The sequence below is a fragment of the Tenrec ecaudatus genome, chromosome 9 (assembly GCF_050624435.1).
Source record: "Tenrec ecaudatus isolate mTenEca1 chromosome 9, mTenEca1.hap1, whole genome shotgun sequence".
In the NCBI taxonomy this organism is placed as follows: Eukaryota; Metazoa; Chordata; class Mammalia; order Afrosoricida; family Tenrecidae; genus Tenrec; species Tenrec ecaudatus.
In genome coordinates, this window is record NC_134538.1 from 87,749,716 (window position 1) to 87,768,470 (window position 18,755).

The window sequence follows — 18,755 nt, forward strand, 5'->3', positions numbered from 1 at the left end:
TCCTTCCCGGTATGGCCACTCTCACTGTTGGTCCTGAGGGTGTTCATCTGTCCTAGATTCCCTGTGTTTCCAGATCCCAACTATACCGCTGTACATTCTCTGGTCTAACCAGGTTTGCAAGGTAGACTTGGGATCATGATAGCTGGGGGAAGGAAGCGTTTAAGAACTAGAGGAAGGTTGAAGAACTAGAGGAAGGTTGAAGAACTAGAGGAAGGTTGAAGAACTAGAGGAAGGTTGTGAGTTTCAATATTGCTACACTGACCCCTGAGTGACTCATCTCCTCCCCACTACCCCTCTGCAAGGGATTTCCAGTTGTCTACAGATGGGCATTGGGTCCCCTCATTCATGATGATATAATTATTTCCCCCGCCTTTGTTGCTTGAAACCTGGTCCCCCGGCCCTTCATGATCATACATGTTGGTGTGCTGCTTCCATGTGGACTTTGTTGCTTCTGAGCTAGATGGCCGCTTGTTTACTTTCAAGCCTTTAAGTCCCCAGATACTATATCTCTCAATAGCTGGGCACCATCAGTCTTCTTCACCACAATTACTTATGCACACATTCGTCTTCAGCCTTTATGTGGGGAAGGTGATCACACAGTGATTCTTTTTGTTCTTTGGTGTCTGCTACCTGATCCCTTCAGCACCTCATGTTCACTTAGGCTTGTGTGCTTCTTCTCTGTGGGCTTTGTTGCTTCTGAGCTAGATGGCCGCTTGTTTGCCTTCAAGCCCTTAAGACCCCAGATGCTATATCTTTTTGATAGCCAGGCACCATCAGCTTTCTTCACCACATTTGCTTATGCATATGTCTGTCTTCAGTGATCATGTTGGGAAGGTGGGTATCATGGAATGACTATTTAGCTGAGCAAGGTGCTACTGTATTGAGGGAGTGTGTGTGAGGAGGCCCAATGCCCACCTGCTACCCTACTACTGAACCTATAAATAAATGCACATAGGTCTATTTCCCCCATAATCATAAATATATTTACATATGTACATGTCTGTATTTAGGCTTCTATGTTTGCCATTTGCCTCTGACTTTTTTCCTCTATTTCCTTATGCTTTCCTCCTGTCCCACTACCATGTTTGGCCTTCATTCTGGTTTCAGTAATTCCTCTGTTACCTTGCCCTTGGTCACTCCCTACCAGTCCTCCCATCCCTCCCTCCACTGGCTTTGAACCACTCGTTGTTCCCTTGTCCCTGGGTTGGCCAACACCTACTCCCTTCCCCTACCTCTCACACTCTCATGTTCCTCCAGGACCGTTGGTCCTGCTATTTTCTTCTCACATTGTCCAGCCTATCTTATCTAGGTGGACCTGCAGATATAGTAATATGTGCATTAAAATGCAGATGGCTTTGACAGCACCAAATTGGCATATAAGAACATGACATTGACAGCAGCAACACTGGCACAAAAACAAACAAAAAAGCCACTGACATACAAAATTTGAAATAAGAGAAAACAACAACAACAACAAAAAGACAGCAAAAACAAAAAAACCTGTTAGTAGTTTGAGGTCTGTTTGTTGACCTTTAGGAGTGTTTTCCAGGTGAGTCTGATAGGGTACCACATCTTGGCCTCAAAGTCCATCCTTTATACTCCCTTAGGAAATCCTTGCTCTGCTTCCCCCACCGCTCCATTGCACACCCCCAGTGTTTGCCTCTGTGTGGTGGAGTCAGCTGAGGCATCTCATTATCTTAAAACAAACAAACAAAAAAAACCTTAGCTATAGTCATGCCCCAAATAATTTTTTCTTGATTGAGCATACACTTATGCTCATCATTTGAAAAGAACTGGGAAAAGCTGCCTCCTTGATGTCCAATTGACCCTAATGACGTGCCTGGGGCAAAGCTCTTAAGGCTTTATTTGCTAATGTGGCCCGAAAAAGGGAGCACAAACAGCTTCCAACACTGTGATAAAAGGCGTGTAGACTAGATGAAGTGTGAATTTTAAGACACTGGAAGCAGTAAAAAAAATGAAATGGATGCGTAGAGATTGGTATCCTAAGCATGAATGGGCATGAATTCACTGGCATTGACTATTCTGAATCTGACAACCATAGGGTTTACTAGTCAAAGAATGACAGATTAAAAAGGAATGGTGTCATCCCATCATTAGAGCATCGATTCACCTACAAAGGGATATAGAGTGCATCTAGGTATGGGAAAGTAAAATGGGCTTAAACCATTTCAGCAAGTCACCAACTAAATCACTAAACCGAAACCCTGCGCATCCCCATGTCATTCTGCAAAGAGTAGACTGGGTCTGACTTGACTGCCTTAAGAGACCAGACTGTGTAGAGTTTTGAAAACATCTTTAAGGATAATTGTGACTGTGGGAAAGGAAGTATGTCCTCCCACTAGAATAAAAAGCCCGATTATGAAAATGTGTGACTTCCAATAGTCATAAATAACCGTCGGTGGTACAGCATAAACAAACAAACAAAACAACCAAAAACAAAACCAAAGAACCAACCAATCTCACTGCCATCGAGTCTGTGCCATCTCATAGTGATGCTATGGGACAGGGTAAGAATGTCCCATGGGTTTCCCAGATTTTCCCTCTCGTTCTCCCACAGAGGGGCTGATGGTTTCAAACTGCTGACCTTGCAGGTTGCCATCGCCTAACCTATAACCACTATGCCAACAATAACTTTACATGTTATTGAAATAAAATCATTTTATTATATTGATAGAACTTTTTTCTCTCAGCTTGCTTCTATTGTTAGCTATAGCTAGTAGCAAAGGGACATGAACCAGGAAGCAAACACCAGCCGAGGTCTATCTTGAAATGCAGTGCAGTCTGTGATGGTAATACATGCCTACCAAGAAGGCCATTAAATACAACTATTATTCAAATCGACACACCCACCAATAAAAATCAACAACAAATAAACTGAAGAATTGCACGAGCTTCCTTGGTCTGAAGTGTTACCTGAATATGGCAGATTGTTAATGAACCTTCCTGCAATCCTGATCCCACATTCTTCAAAATATAGTCCATCTTCTCAGCCTTCTCGCTCAGCACAGAAATGGAATACACTTGGTGAAAGGATGCAACTTTGATGCATTCCTTTCCTTTGGGGCATACAGTATTCTTTTGTTCTGGTCAAACAACTGTTACTTGATCTAAGCACAGATTCCACATGAGCACATTGTTTCCATCATTTTTTATGGTCTACATGGTCTAGTGCTTTTTCAGTCAATAAAATGCTGGACTCTATCTTTCTGGCATCTCTGCTTGCAGCAAAGACCCACCTGAAGTTCTTATCCTTTTCCGAATTCAGCTTGAAATGTTGGTAGCTTTTTGCCTATGTAGGTATTATTGCAACTCTCTTTTAATTATTTGAGCAAAACTTATAAGTGATATTAATGAAATGGTTCAATAATTTCCACTTTCTGTTGAGTCACCTGCCTTTGGAGTGAGGGCAAACATGAGCTGCTTCCATCCAGTTGGCTAGGGAGCTGTCTTCTGAATTTTTTGGCACAGATAAGTGAGTTCTTCCAATGCTGCATCAGTGTTTTGAAATATTTCAGTTGGTAGTCTGCAAATTACTGGAGCTATATTTGTCACTAATCCACGCAGTGTAGTGTGAACTCATTCCTTCCATCCCATAAAGTTTTGCTCATACACTACCCCTTGAAACAATTAGATGTCTACCAATTCCTCTGGGCACGGTGACTAGTCCTTTCATCTTCTTTTGATGTGACCTGTGCCGTTCAACATTCAGCCTCCCGCATCCTTCAACATTGCCGAGCTGTTTCTTCAGGACTTCCAGTTTGAGAAACCCTGAGAATTTCTTCATTTTTAATTTCTAACTCCAAAATAAAACAAAAATTCTTTTAATGGCACACACAAAATCCCTCCCCCCCCCCGCCCCCTTGGCACCCTGGTGAAGCTAAGTGTGTTGCTGAGAAAATTTTCTTAAAGCCATTCACCAATCAGAGACATGTTTAGATATGATTGTTTGGAGTAAATCTGTCAACTGGAACCCTCGTGGCGATACTTTTGACTTAATTTAGCATAGGTGATGGCAGTGTCTGGCGTCTAGCCTAGCCATCCACTCACCTAAGTGGTAACTGGGGCGTTCCTGGCCAGGAGGCACACCTTTACATGTTAAAGACCTCACACTGAAGTTAATCTTATCACCACTCTCATCACTCCTTAGGATCAGCTCCTGAGTTTCCCTTTGTTCCCTATGTATGGAGCCAGGCTTTCCCTGCGTGAACAATGAGGCACTTTGTCTTTTTCCGTGAACAATGAGGCACTTTGTCTTTTTCTGTGAACAATGAGGCACTTTGTCTTTTTTCTGAGCGCTGCCCAGCTGCAGCTGAATTCAGAACAACACCTTTTACTTTCAGTCCATACTTCTTTGACACATTTAGGAAATGACTTCTGCTTTAGGATTGAGAAAGGCATTTGTCCCTGGAGAACCACCCCCTTAAATAAATTATCTTTAAAGATAGCATTGATGATTGTATAACTCCACTTGATGGACTTGAACAACGTAGTTGTATGTGAATGGATACATTGGATTGTGTAAGAAATTTCAATACAATTATTATAAAATAAATAAATATCGACAGGAAGTTCACTTAGAAAAATGTGCACCGAGTAAAGATCACAATAGTAAGATATGGAAATGGGAATTAGATCTTGCACTTGTTATAGGAAAAAATATTACTTAAATAGTTAACTGTGTAAGAGATTTTCTTCCGTATTTAAATTTTTCTTTCTTCCCTTCCCCCTTCCCTTTCTCTTTTATTTTCAACCATATGGTACCTGATAAGAGAGAAGTTTTGAATTTGTTGAATAGCAAATGTTCTTTTTTCTAATCATTTACAGTTGTTTGAAATGCTGCTTCCGTTCTGTCAAAGTCATCTCCCTGTGCTGTGGTTTCTGTACCTTTTGAAGAAAATTGCCAATATCTTAGGCTGCTTCCTAGAATAAGACGTAATAAAACTCTTTATTTATGTGTATGCTAACACACCTTCAGAAATTCAGTAAGCTGTTTCATAGTCCAGTTATATAATAATAATCAAATCTAGAGCTTTCACTCTTTACAAAGCAAGTCTTCAGACCTTCACAATTCATGAGCTGTGTGGGACAACCTCTTTGCAAAAGTATTTCTCTACTGTTCTAGATGGAGAATTGGGAAAATTCCAAATACTTAGCTGTTAAACCCACTAGAGATCACAGAGTTCTCCATAATCTCATAGCAAAATAAAGCACAGCCTTCTTTGGTAATTCCTCAGACAAGCTTAATTGGTTTGTTAATATCTAACCCCCACAGACTTAGAAACAATCCCCTGGTCTTCTTTCTCCAGTAAATTCTGTCTTCTCCCTGTTGATAGGTCATCTCAATGAGATAGCATGTGGTTTATAAAGATGAATAAAGGCCAAATATATTTCTGCTTTCCCAGATGCATAAACTGGTCAATATTTTGATTCAAAGGAATACATATTTAGTGACAAATTTCTATGAAGGAAGAGAAGCAGGTGATTGCTATTTCTACAGATAATTTGATATTATAACAGAAAGCACAGGAAAATCATTGGACAATATTTAGAATTAAAAAAGAAAGTCTATATTAAGCAAATTTTATAACAGATAATTTTCTTAGACATAATATTTGTCTAATTAAAATATATAATTAGAAGTAGGGGTGAGGTGAGAATATTGTGTATTACCATATAAAGCCTTATAACACACATAGCAATAACCCCGACCCCCCAAAAAATCTATGCATGTTCTGAGACTAAAGACACAACAATATACTCACAGGTACAAAAAGAAAGTTGAACACATAACTTGATAAATACATGGATCAGCACAAAAAATTTTGTTTTTATAGGGGTCAATTATTACTAAATTAATTTGGAAACCCTAATATAATTAATTATTGATAGAGTTTTGCATTTGATGCACAATGTGAATTTGACCTGGAACAATGAGAGCAGCTAAACACTCCTAATTTAAAAATTAAAAAGAGGGACTTGTATTAGAACAAAAGCCTAGCAATCGTGATTACAATAGGGTAGTAATGCAAGAGGAGAAGCAAAGAACAATAGATTAAAATACCTGTTGTTGTTGTTAGTTCAAACCCTGTGCACAATAGAACACAGTGCCACACTGTTCTGTGCCTTATTCACAATTGTTCTTATCTTTGGGCCCATGGTTGCAGTCCCCACTGTGTGACTCCATCTCATAGAAGGCCTTCCTCTTTTCCACTGTCCCGCTACCCTGCATGGTGCCCTTCTCCAGGGATGGCTCTCTCCTGACAACCTATCCAAAGTATGCGATGAATCTTAATATCCTCTTGCCTTTAAGGAGTACTCTGGCCATACTTCTTCCAAGACAGATTTGTTTGTCTTTTAGCAACTTATGGCAATTTCACTATTTTTATCCAGCACCACAATTCAAATGCATTGATTCTTCTTCAGTCTTCCTTACCCAACATCCAATTTTCACATGCATTAGAACCTATTGAAAATACCATGCTGAGGTCTAAATCCAAGAATATATATATAAAACAATAGGGAAATAGATCTATGTACAACTATTTATAGGTTAAGTATCAAGGTAGTAGAAGGACTTCGGGTCTCTATTCAAGCACTCCCTCAATGCAAGAGCACTTTTTCCTAATAACCTGGCATTTCGTGATGCACACCTTCCTGAGATGACTGCTGAAGACAAAATGGGTGCATAGAAAATATGGTGAAGAAAATTGATAGTGCCTGGCTATCAAAAGAGATAGCATCTGGGGTCTTACAGGCTTGAAGACAAACAAGTGACCATCCAGCTGAGAAGCAACAAAGTCCACATGGAAGAATCACACCAGCCTGTGGTCATGAAGTTTCAATGGAATTGGATATCAGGCATCAAAGACCCAGAACAAAAAATCATATCAATGTGAATGAGGTGGAGTGCAGAGTGTAGACCCCAAACTCATCTGTAGACAATTGGACATCCCCTTACAGAAGGGTTACAAGTAAGAGATGAGCCAGTCAGGGCACAGTATAGCATGGATGAAACATACAACTTTCCTCTAGTTTTTTAATGCTTTCTCTCCCCAAATATTATGACCCCAATTCTACCTTACAAATCTGGATAGACCAGAGGATGTTCACAGGTACAGATAAGATCTGGAAACACAGGGAATCCAGGATATATAAACCTCTCAGGACCAATAATAAGAGTAGTGATACCATGAGGGGAAGGGGAGGTGGGGGGAGAAAGGGGAACCCATCACAATGATCTATCTATAATCCCCTCCCAGGGGGATGGACAACAGAAAAGTGGGTTAAGGGAAACATCAGTCAGTGTAAGACATGAACAAATAATTTACAAATTATCAAGAATTTGGGAGGGAGGAAGAGTGAGGGAGGGAGGAAAAAAATGAGCTGATACCAAGGGTTCAAGTAGAAAGAAAATGTTTTGAAAATTATGATGACAACAAATGTACAAATGTACTTGATACAATGGATGCATGCATGGATTGTGATAAGAGCTGTGTGAGCCCCCAATAAAATGATGTAAAAAGAAAATACCATGCTTTGATCAGAAACACTTTAGTCTTCAAAGTAGTGTTCTTAATTTTCAATAAAGTTTAAAGGGGTCTTACCCAGCGGATTTACCCAATGCAATGAATCCTGTGAGCTCTTGATTGCTGATCCACTGATTGTGGATCCAAGGAAGACAAAATCCTGGACATCTTCTATCCTTTCTCCATTTGTCATGATGTCATATATTGGTCCAGTTTTGAGGCCTTTGGTCTTCCTTACATTGAGTTGCAATCCATACTGTAGGCTGCTATCCTGGGCCTTCATTGGTGAGTGGTTCAAGCCCTTGTTAGTTTCAGCAAGCAAGGCTGTTATTAGGATGTTTGCCATGAACAAGTAGTTGGCCATTCAAAATACAATCGTGAGATTTTCAACTTCCTTTCTGTCACCGAGACCATGTTTTCCAACTAGTAGTTAGTCTTTCCTCTTTGTTTCAAACCTTTTCATTTCAATTGCCAATAATTATCAATACATCTTGAACTCATGTTTGATCAATTTCAGACTGAAGACATTGGTAGAATTCTTTAATTTCTTCATCACCAGCGTTAGAAGTTGGTTCAGAAATTTGAATAATACTTGTATTGTTTAAACTTCTTTGAAGGCGGATAGAAATAATCCTATCGCAGAAAGCATTGTACTTCAAGATTAGAGTTGAAATGTCCTTTCTGACAATGAATTCAATGTCATTAATCTTGATTGCGTCATTGCCAGCATACTAACCCAGATGATTTTCTTATTTAAAATGATCAACACCAGTCCATTCAGCTCTGGAATATCAATCTTTAAGTATTCCATTTCATTTTTGATGACTTTCAAATGTCCTAGATTCATACTTCCTACTTTACAAGGTCAAGTTATTGGTAGATGTTTGCAGCTGTTTCTTATTTTGAGTGATGCCCCATCAGCGACTGAAGGTCCCGAAAGCTCTACACCTCAAAGTAGTTAGCCCGCCCCTTCTCCTTGGTTTGTTCTTAATCAGGAAACTGCCAAAGCCTGTTCTTCTTGGATGACCTGCTGGTATTTGAAATACCAGTGACATCGTTTCCAGTAACACACATGCCTCCACAGTAGGACCGGCTAACAGACTGGTGGTCAGAATGCCTTTAGACCTGAAATTCCCAACTCAGTCTTAAATTTCAACACAGCCATAGCAAAAGAAGCATTCCTGCAGATTTCCCGTAATTCAGAACCCATTCAGGATTAATTCTGACTCAGGGCATTTCTGTTTACCAACTGGAGCAGAAACTGTCTGTCCCCACCCTATCCCTATGGGCTCCACTATTGTAAAACACAACCCACGCCTATCCAGCTGCCCAGTGGTATAATCTGGCTGCATGAGGCAGTTCCACCTGCAGCCCGGGGCTGCAAACCCTGGAGTTTACACCGAGGGGGCAGCCTGCAACCAATCACTGATGGAAGTGCGTGAACCAAATCTTTATCTTCCTCGGTCCTTGGGTGAAAAAACAAAGCCAAACAAGACCGGCCTACACTGACTCTCGGATTCCCCAGCAGTGTGAGATACCACTGTCCACAGCGGCCAGCACTCGGTTCTGCATTCTACTCTTCCTTGTTTGCTTTCTGTTCGCTCAGCCCATCCCAAGGGTTGCTGCCGCCCAGTGCCGTCACTCCTCTCCTTCCAGACCACACAGGCGCCTTAGTCGTACTGCTTCTCTGTTCTCATCACAGAAGCATATGTGGAAAAGGAAAGTATAGACTGGTTATATGCAATACTTCTTAGGCTATCTCAATTCCAACCACACAGTTTAGTGGATAAAATAGTTCTGCAGTGAATTGTGACATTATTAGTAACTGAGCAGAAGTCTTACTAACGTTTTCTTTCTTTTCCTATAATTTCTAACTCGTTCTTCAAAAGATAGGGGGTGAACAAATAAGATGATGACATTTTATGTGAAACACTGAATAATGTAACACAGGCATCGACTGTAAAACACAGGCAGCTACAAAAATGACATGGCACGTTCTCATAGTAGTGGTTCTCACCTGGGGGTGCCACCCTTTTGGGGGCGTCGAATGACCCTTCCACAGGGGTCGCCTAAGACCATCGGAAAACACATATTTCTGATGGTCTTAGGAACCGAGACACCGCTCCTCTAGTGTCTCCAGGTGGGTCTGCCCACATGCAGATACGCCCACATACCCGCGTGAAGACTTACCCATGCTACATCATGCTTCAAGACAAAATTTATTTATTTGTCATTAGAAATAAATTTTTCACGATATTTAATTATATACTGTTTTTGTGCTTTATCACTCTGCTTTCATTGTGTTTCATTTGTAACAGTGAAAATACATCCTGCATATCAGACATTTACATGATGCTTCACAACAGCAGCAAAAGGACCCTTGTGAAATAGCAATGAAAATGAAGTTATGGTTGGGGGTCCCCACCACATGAGGAACTGTATGGAAGGGTCCCGGCATGAGGAAGGTTGCGACCCTCCATGTGCAGAGAAAGCACATACTCGGAACCGCTGTTGCAATTGGGTCCCAGCACCAGCTCCAGATGGAGTGGTCTATGGTCAGCCAGGAAACAGCGTCCACTTTAAGCCTCCCAGGAATAGTGATGTATGTAGACTGCACGTTCAACAATGGGTTCTGTTTATGATCGCTATCAACAGGTTATTTGTTTGTCATACATTTCTGCCGAAACATGGAGCCAAAATGTTATAGACAGTTGGTTTGGTGCCACCTCCTCTGACCAGTTATTCCGCCTAGTCCACACCCTGCACACCCCCTAGTGACGCCATATATTTCTTATGTAAAATCCTCTGTCTGCCCTGGTTTCCTGAAAGCATCTCCCAAATAACCTACGCGTACTTGAACCTTTGCCTCCGGTCAGCTTCTGAGGGAGCCCTGTCTGATGCACCAGCCAAACGCGTGTTTCGTAGCTGTAATTGGAGGGATTCTTTGCTAGAATGGACAGCATTATACTTCACATTGCACATAAGAGTGGCCCAATCAGTTTGCCATTTCATCTACTTTCCTTTGAAAAATCATGATGTTCTGGAATGATTTTGAATGTTAGAAGCAGATGCTAAATGACACACACACAGTCATTCTTTACTAACATGATAGCAGCACGTGTGTCCAATGTATCCCGGGGATCATGAGAGATGAGCAGCCTGGAAGGCATGCTAGACAGAGAGAAAGTTCCAACAGAAACGATAAGAAGAAACTCATTGTCAGGGAGTCAGTTCCGACTGCTGGGCATCCCGGGCAACGGCGCTGAAATGCTCCATCAGGATTTTCTTGCTGTCATCTGCCCAGACGCAGACTGTCAGGCCTGCCTTTCATGGTGCTGCTCTTTGGGTGGGACCACCAATTTTTGGAGTCATGGCAAATGGTTAGCGCACTCAGCAATTTAAAGTGGGGCTCATTGAAAACTCAATGCCATCAAGTCAATACTGACTCAGAGCGGCCCTTTGGGACAGAGTCGAACTGCCCCCATGAGTTTCCAAGACGATAGCTCTTTAGGGGAGCAGAAAGCCCGGCTTTCTCCTGTGGAGCTGCAGGTGGTTTCAAAGTGCTCACCTTGCAGTGAGCAGCCACTGCACCCCAGGGCGCCCTACATGGGGCGAACTGTGCCCCTAGATGAGTGGTGGCTGAAAACGCACACAGCTGTTGACTTTCTAAAACATTTCTCCTGGCTATGGTAGCACTGTGATCACCTAACCAAGTCGCTTATGAGCCATAGACACCTCGGGTCACCAGAAGAGGACTGCCTTATAGGGTTTTCTCAGCAGGCCTTTTTGCAGTCTTCCTCCCCCAGAGTCAGGAGGGTGGGCTGGAACACCAACCTTGATGCTTGCTGAGCGCTTAGGCATTGCGCCACCGCTGCACTCATAAACTGTTTACTTCAGATCGACAACATTCAAGTAGAAAAGCATACCAAGAATCAGGGCCTCTGAGAACAGAAGAAAGGAAAATACAGGCGTTCTCGGGTCAGTGATGCCTGAATTGTTCAACATGGAATTAAGACTTGCAGATGGAATTGGATGGTGGTTAACCCATAAAACTAGATTCACCAAAGAGCCTAGCCTGCTAATTCCCACCGCGATTGACTTGCCTCTGAGTCCCAGACTTCCCGTTGATTCTGATCATTAATGAATTCAGTGTTAGGATAAGGGAGAAAAGTCCCCACGATCCTGTACCGTGTAAGACTTGCTTCTTTGTTTGTCACTTCGGATCATGGAAATCACCAAAGTTCCACTGCTTGTGTCGTAGTTGCTGAGCCATCCGAGAAGGGGTGGTGCCAATCAAATATTTGGCAATGTTGGTTTTCCCAGGCAGTTTCACTGTAGTTTGCCTGCCCCACCAAGACAAATGAACTTTAAAAGTTCCTTATCCAGGTAATTTAATTAGCATCCGGAGACTATGATTGAGGCCAAAAGCTAAAAATGCCTCAAAACACAGGCGGCCAAACACTCCCATGAACACAGGTGCCAATTTCGTCACAGGAAACCTGGGCAGTGCCAAAAGCTTCCTTGCTCAGAGCGCCCATATTTTTCCAATTTTAAAAGCTGGCTTTCAGTGCGGGGCTTAAAAAAATTAATGAAAACCAGTGTGCTGTATTTGAACAGACTTTCTCCTCAAAGATTATCAGGAAAATTTCCACATAATTTGTTTAAAGATTTTATTGTAGGCTTGTTTGATGATGAAATCGGTTGTGTAAAACCAGGCAAAATAGTCCTAAATTGATGGTAATAATCTGTTTATATGACCACATATTTTAATATTTCTATCTTGACTAGCAGTTTTCCCTGGTGCATGTCTGGGAGGAAGGGTATTATAGAGACGTCTCACACACACACACAAACTCACACACACGCACAAACACACACACAGATTTAAGGATGAAGAGGACATTCTGTATAATTTAGGTTCAGAGATGTCAAAGAGATAGCATCTTTGTACCACCTCTGCAAAGCCTCGTAAAGTGTCTCAACCAGGATATTGCCAAATACTTGCTGAATAAATGGAACCGTTTACCCTATCTTTGGATCTGTATTTTCCACAAAGGCTTTCTCTTAATCGCTGCAGTCCCAGCAAAAAGAACGAGCATAATCTTTAAGAATTGCTTCAGGAGCAGTAAGAGCAGGAGGAGGATTATCTGAAAGCATAACTCCACTGGAATCTCCCTCGAGTTAGAACACACTCTCTCCTGGGTTGTTATGCAAAAGGAAAACACCAATTGTGACCTTCTCATACTGTGGCTTCCATCTACAGTGCACTCTTGTCCTGATCCTTGACCTCCCCAGGATCTCTCTTGTTCACTTAACATGACTTCTTGTTAATAATTCTTGTTAAGGGATTAGAAAAGCTTTTGTAACCCTTGGCTCCTGGAGAGAGTTAACATAACTGCATCTTGAGGAAGATGGAATTAAAAGTAGGCCTTGTAGGAAGACATCGACCTGGGATGGTGGAGGGAAAACAGCATTCTAGGCCAACAGAACAGTGAGCTCCACAGGTCACTATTTGTGATTGCACCACTTCCAAATGTTGAACATGTATCCAGAGCGTTCTTGTGTGCTCCTGAGTCACTTCTGACTCATAGTGTAATAGAGCAGTGTAGAACTTCCCCAAAGTTTTTTTTTTTAAGGCAGATCACTAGGTCTTTTCTCCCGCATAGTCCTTGGTGAGCTCAAATGGCCAACCTTTTGGTTAGCAGCTGTGGTGGTTAGATTTTATGCCAACTTGATGGTACCTGTGTGGAGGTAGGGGTGGAGTCCAACCTGTCGACCAGGTGATGGCCAGGTGATGCCTCCGGGGGGGTATAATCATTTTCTAAGAGATTATAAAATGCATGGCCCTTCATGTTCCCTGCCTCCCAGGATTGTGTGTCTTCTTCCGGGTGTGGCCTCGTGAAAGATGCTGATTGTGGGGACCAACCCTGGAACTTCTCTCTAGCTCATCATGCTCCCTGCTTCCTGAGATTTGGTATCTGCCTCCAAGGGTGGCCTTGTGTGAGCTGCTGGTCCTGGGAAGTAACCTGAGAACTGTCATGTGTCCAGCTCTAAGGGAACGCTTTCTCTGTCTTTCTGGGGGAAAGTCTGTCTTTCTGGGGGAAAGTCCCTCTGTCCTTTCCACATCTGTCAGACTGATATTCCTTGCAGATTTCCGTGGGCCTTGACAGCAATCTTTCCCGGGATCCAGGAGTTTCTCCATGCAAGGATCTCAGCTCCCAAGGATGTGCTCCACTCTTGCCCCTTCTAACTTGGTGGTTACAGATCCCACAGGTCTCTTGTTGCTTCTCACTTTTCATCTCCTGTAAAATCAAAGGTGTTACAGGCCATTCCTCAGGAAAACTCCCTTTAAGTGGGACAGGGTTGTGACTGGGCTTACGGGTGCTGCACCCCCTCCTGAATCTTATTATTGACTTATCACAACAGAGCTCCATATGAGGGGTCGTTGGTAACATAGCCTCATTACAGATCTGCCAAAACTCTGAGAATTATGGCTCAGCCAAATTTACACATATTTGAAGAAGGTGAATTGTTTAATTCAGGATCGTGTGTGTACACTTGACAAAACAATAAGACAACTTTAGGACTTACAAATAATATTATATAAAATTATACCCAAGGCAAGGTGACTAAAAGGTGTCCTGTCCAATTGTGTCATGGGCTATCTCTTGAATAGTATATGTGTGTGTGTGTGTGTGTGTGTGTGTGTGTGTGGTAAAGGTTGGAGCGTTCACTGTAGAGATTCTTCTGCTGTAACATTTTCTTATTCATGAACTACCCACATTCAGTCACTGACGCCCTCACTCACCCCATTTGGAAGAACTCATTTAATTAGCCTCATTTCTTACCTGTGTGGGCTTTTTCTTCTATTCTGATCATTACAAAGGATTACTGACTAATTAGACCATTATCTACCCATTATCAGAATAGAAGGCTAAGCTGTATGCTTAGTCTTAGTAAATGGCAAGGAGCAAGGAAGACATCTGAATCATGGATTTATCATTTATTAATAGAGGAGACTAAAAGGAAAGCATATGTAGTTATCATTAACGTCATCCAATTTGGACTCAAAGAGTTCTGCAGAAGTTTCCTTCAACTTCCCCCCAAATGGTCAATGTCATCAGAGGACGACATACTGAAACCTTGAAGCTGAATTATTGGCCTTTTCACAGTTTACCCAGGGGCAAAAGGGTACCTTTAAGATAATTTTAAGTGTTAAAAATATTTGTATTTCTATTTTAAATAAAAGAAAAGCACTCATAAACAAAATTACCCTTGAAAATCTTCAGGTGAATTGTAACCATTGTTCAATAAAAAGGTCTATGCGTTGAAATATCTTTATGCAAAGTAAACTTAGAACATTTAAATGCCCCCAAATGTACACTCTCATCGTTTTAAAGCAATATTGAACTGTATACTTGCAAGCTATTTTAATTGAGTTTTTTCAATATGGCTCGTCAGGGAAGAGGAGCTATAAATTATATCTGAAGTGATTCCTGTGAACTGTTTTTATATTTGAGAAGGCAGAAGATACACTTAGCCATTCGCTCCAAATTACACGCTAGTGATGCTGAGTTTTCCCAGACTAGTGTATGTGTGTATTTTATTTATTTAAAGATATGGTATGATAAATTCCAGTCTATGCTGTGTTTTTTAGTGATTTAAGTTATTCTTACCATTTTCTTCAGTCTTATCCCTTTCTAAATGATTGTAAAGCCAATGGCACAAGCTCTATCTCTGTTATTAGTGAGAACATTCTCCCGTGGACTAGCCTTGGGCAGGGACAAACCTGGAGAACTTTGAAAGAGAAGGGGGCTCTTGTGAAAGAGATGCGTTGCATTCAGAAGCTGAAGGAAGGTGGATTGAGGTTTAGGAATGCAAGGCAGCAAGAGATGTCCTTTGTTTAGAGACTAAGAAGATTCCAATTCAGTGCTATGGATTAAAAAATGAAGCCCCCTCAAGTATATGTCAACTTGCTCATGCCATGATATTCAGTATTATGTAATTATCATCCATTTTATGATCTGCTAAAATTATCCTGTACGTTATAAATCATACCCTCTGTGATGTTAATGAGATAGGATTGAAAACAGTTATGACAAGGAGGTAGGATTAGGTTAGATCTTGCATATCTCTTCGGAGACATAGAAAAGATGAAACAAGTCAACAGAGATCAGAGGGACTTGACAAACATCAGAACTGGGAGTTCCCTGCCTTAAACATCTCCCAGAGTAGACGCAGCTGGAGAGGGGTACCAGAACAGGGAGCTCTCCGAGGAGGGCCAGGTCCCAAAGGTTGAAAGGAGACCGGGGTCTTCCCCCAGAGCTGCATGAGAGACAAAGGCCCCCCACCCCCCTCAAGCTAGTATCCTGAATTCGTGCTTCGAGTCCCCTAAACTGCAAGAAAATAAAGGTGTGGGTTAAAGTGATAACAATGAGACATGCAACCAGGTAAGATCATCTTTCTCTCAAGAAGAAGAATTGATGCCTTTGCATGGGGGGGGGGGGGGCTGGCAAAGAAGATGGAAAGTCTTGTGGACTGCTCGAGCAAAGGCATCTGCGTTGGAAGAAGTACAGCCAGAATACTCCTGAGAAGTGAGGACGAAGCGTCTCCCACCCTGGGGATATGTTGTCAGGAGAGACAAGTCACTGTAAAAGGATATCCAGCTTCATGAAGCCGGAGGGCAGGGAACCAGAGGCCCCTCCGTGAGATGGATGGATGAGCACCGGGGCTTCAACAGTGGACTCAGACCTGGCAATTGTGAGGCTTCCGCGGAGCCAGGCAGTGTTCCATTCTGATAGACACAGGGCCACTGTGAGGTGTGACCAATTGAATAGCATCTAACAACCAGAGTAAACCTCAAAAGACAAACACAACACCCTGTTGAGGTATTTCTTATTGTTTTAAAAATTCTGTATATGCAATACATGGGTTTGTCATGTAGTTTTATTTTTTACTTTTCAGGTTATTCAGCATTTTTCGAAAGTAAGATATTTCAACAGCTATCCGATATCCTACTGGAGAGATATAAAACATTGATTCCACTTCTTATTGTTGAATATTTATTTGGAATTTTATTATTTTCAATGTTGATGGTATTCTATATTTGGGTCACATAATCACCTCCTGCTTACTTTTTCTTGCCCGGATGTAGACCAAAAACTTAAAATTTAGATTTTAAACACGATTCCTTTTTACTCATACAAATGGAAGTTTGAATTTTCGTATTGCAGGCTTCAGCATTAACGATGAGAAAAGAACGACCAGCTACTCTCTCTAGCAAAACAATACATACTTACAAGAGAGAATTTCTCTAAAACAATCTATATCCTAAGTGATACACTGACCTATTTTCCATTGAGCAGATTTCTAGAAAAAAGCAGCACGCACAGAGATCACAGATCATGAAAAGCCTAATATAGTAGGCCCTTCACACGGGCTTCCAGTTGCAGGTTAATGGAAAGCTAAGTTGACCAAGTCTGAGTTTTATTGATTTACACTTTCCATCAGCCCAAGTAGTTCTCTCACTCCAAATATGTATCTATGCACATATAGATACATATAAGTATATGTCAAATTATACAAATACAGGTGTATCTACATGTATCCATATGGATATGTCTATGTGGGTACTTCAAAAGTTCTTGGAGATGGAATGAAAAGGTCATGAGCATTCTCAATGAACTTTTGACAGGCCTTTAGTGTATTCAGGTAAGTGAAAAGGATTGTTACAAAGTAATAGAGATCTTTATTAAGCAACATTATTACAATGTGAAGCTATAGTTTCTTCACCCATCCTGCATCTCCATCTGTGTCCTTCTGCAGGCCGGGCTTGCTTCTCTCTCTCGGTCTTCCCAACACCAAAACTACACGTCTGGCATCCTCAAGGGACTCGAATCAGGTTCCCTCTAAATATTCCTTGAGTGTGGGGTGAATAGAGCGTACAAAATGGAGTAACCATGGACAATGAGGCGGCGGACAAGAAGGCCAACAAGAACAAAGAAGTAAACAACAAAACGCCTGTGAAACTGGCCAGAAAGCGAGGCTGTCAGACTAAACAGTTGAGGCTGCACCCCTGGTCAGCTGAACCCCCTCGAGCACACCTCTGGCTGCAGCCACCAACAGTGCATACAAATCCAGCTAAGCCCCGAGGGGCAGAGCTGCTTGACCGCTGCCTGCAATGGGACAGAGTCCCCCTCTGCCCTCCGTCGCTCGTGCTAGGGAGTCTTGCCTCTTTGTTCTTGACTTGCTATTGATATGTGTGAATGCCCGTTGGGATAAATTGGTGAAAAGACTGTTTGGCTCGTTGAATGTTCTGCGTGTGTGAAACACCTGGCCTAGTCACTGTGCGACGCTTGGAGACTGAAAGGTGCATAAGCCGCTGATGGCTACATACCAAGGAAGACAATTTAGAGACTGCAAGGTCAGTACCTCAGGGTGCGAGCCAACTGATTCCCAAGCTGCCTTTGGGATTGTCTGAAGGCACTCCAGAAAGGGGGGCAGACCAAGTCTGAAGGGGGCAAGATCAGGGCTGTCGAGGGAACGGGATAAGGTTTCCTACAAAACCATTGTAGCACGCTGCTCCCCCAGGACGCGCGTGAGCAGTGTGTTGATGGGGGACATCCATGGCACACATTTAAAAGTCCTTTGCTCACAAACAGTGGCCAGTTTTAAAAACAGAACTTCAGAATAAGCCGTTGTGATCATTCTGCGTCCTTTGAGAACATCTGCCAGTTATCCTCTTGAGATAAAAACAACAACAAAACCCGTTGCTTTCACCCTCTGAGCTTCCTCTCTGCCCTGACTGTCCTCCCAGGCCTTGGGGTCCCTGTTCTGATTCGGTCTTTCCTTTAAGGCGTCCTAAGGGGGCTGAGACAAGTGCATGGCGAAGGGAACTCAGCCGCAGCTATCCAGCGGCCACAGAGACATGTTTAAATATGTTTGTTTGGAGTAAAACTCATGTATGCATGAAATGGAAGCCAAGGAGCAAACTTTTGTTACGTACCTTGTGTGTGTGTGTGTGTGGGTGTGCAATTCAACACTTAACCCTCAACCACCAGAACTTCTTAGGTCGCTAGAGTAGTGTTTTTAAAATGGTGAGCACACACATACAGCAAGACATGCACAGTTCAGGGTCCCCAGTCTGCTTCTGAGTAATTCCATCGGGGGCACCCACCCACTGCCTTCCACGTGTCTCATCTAAGGTTG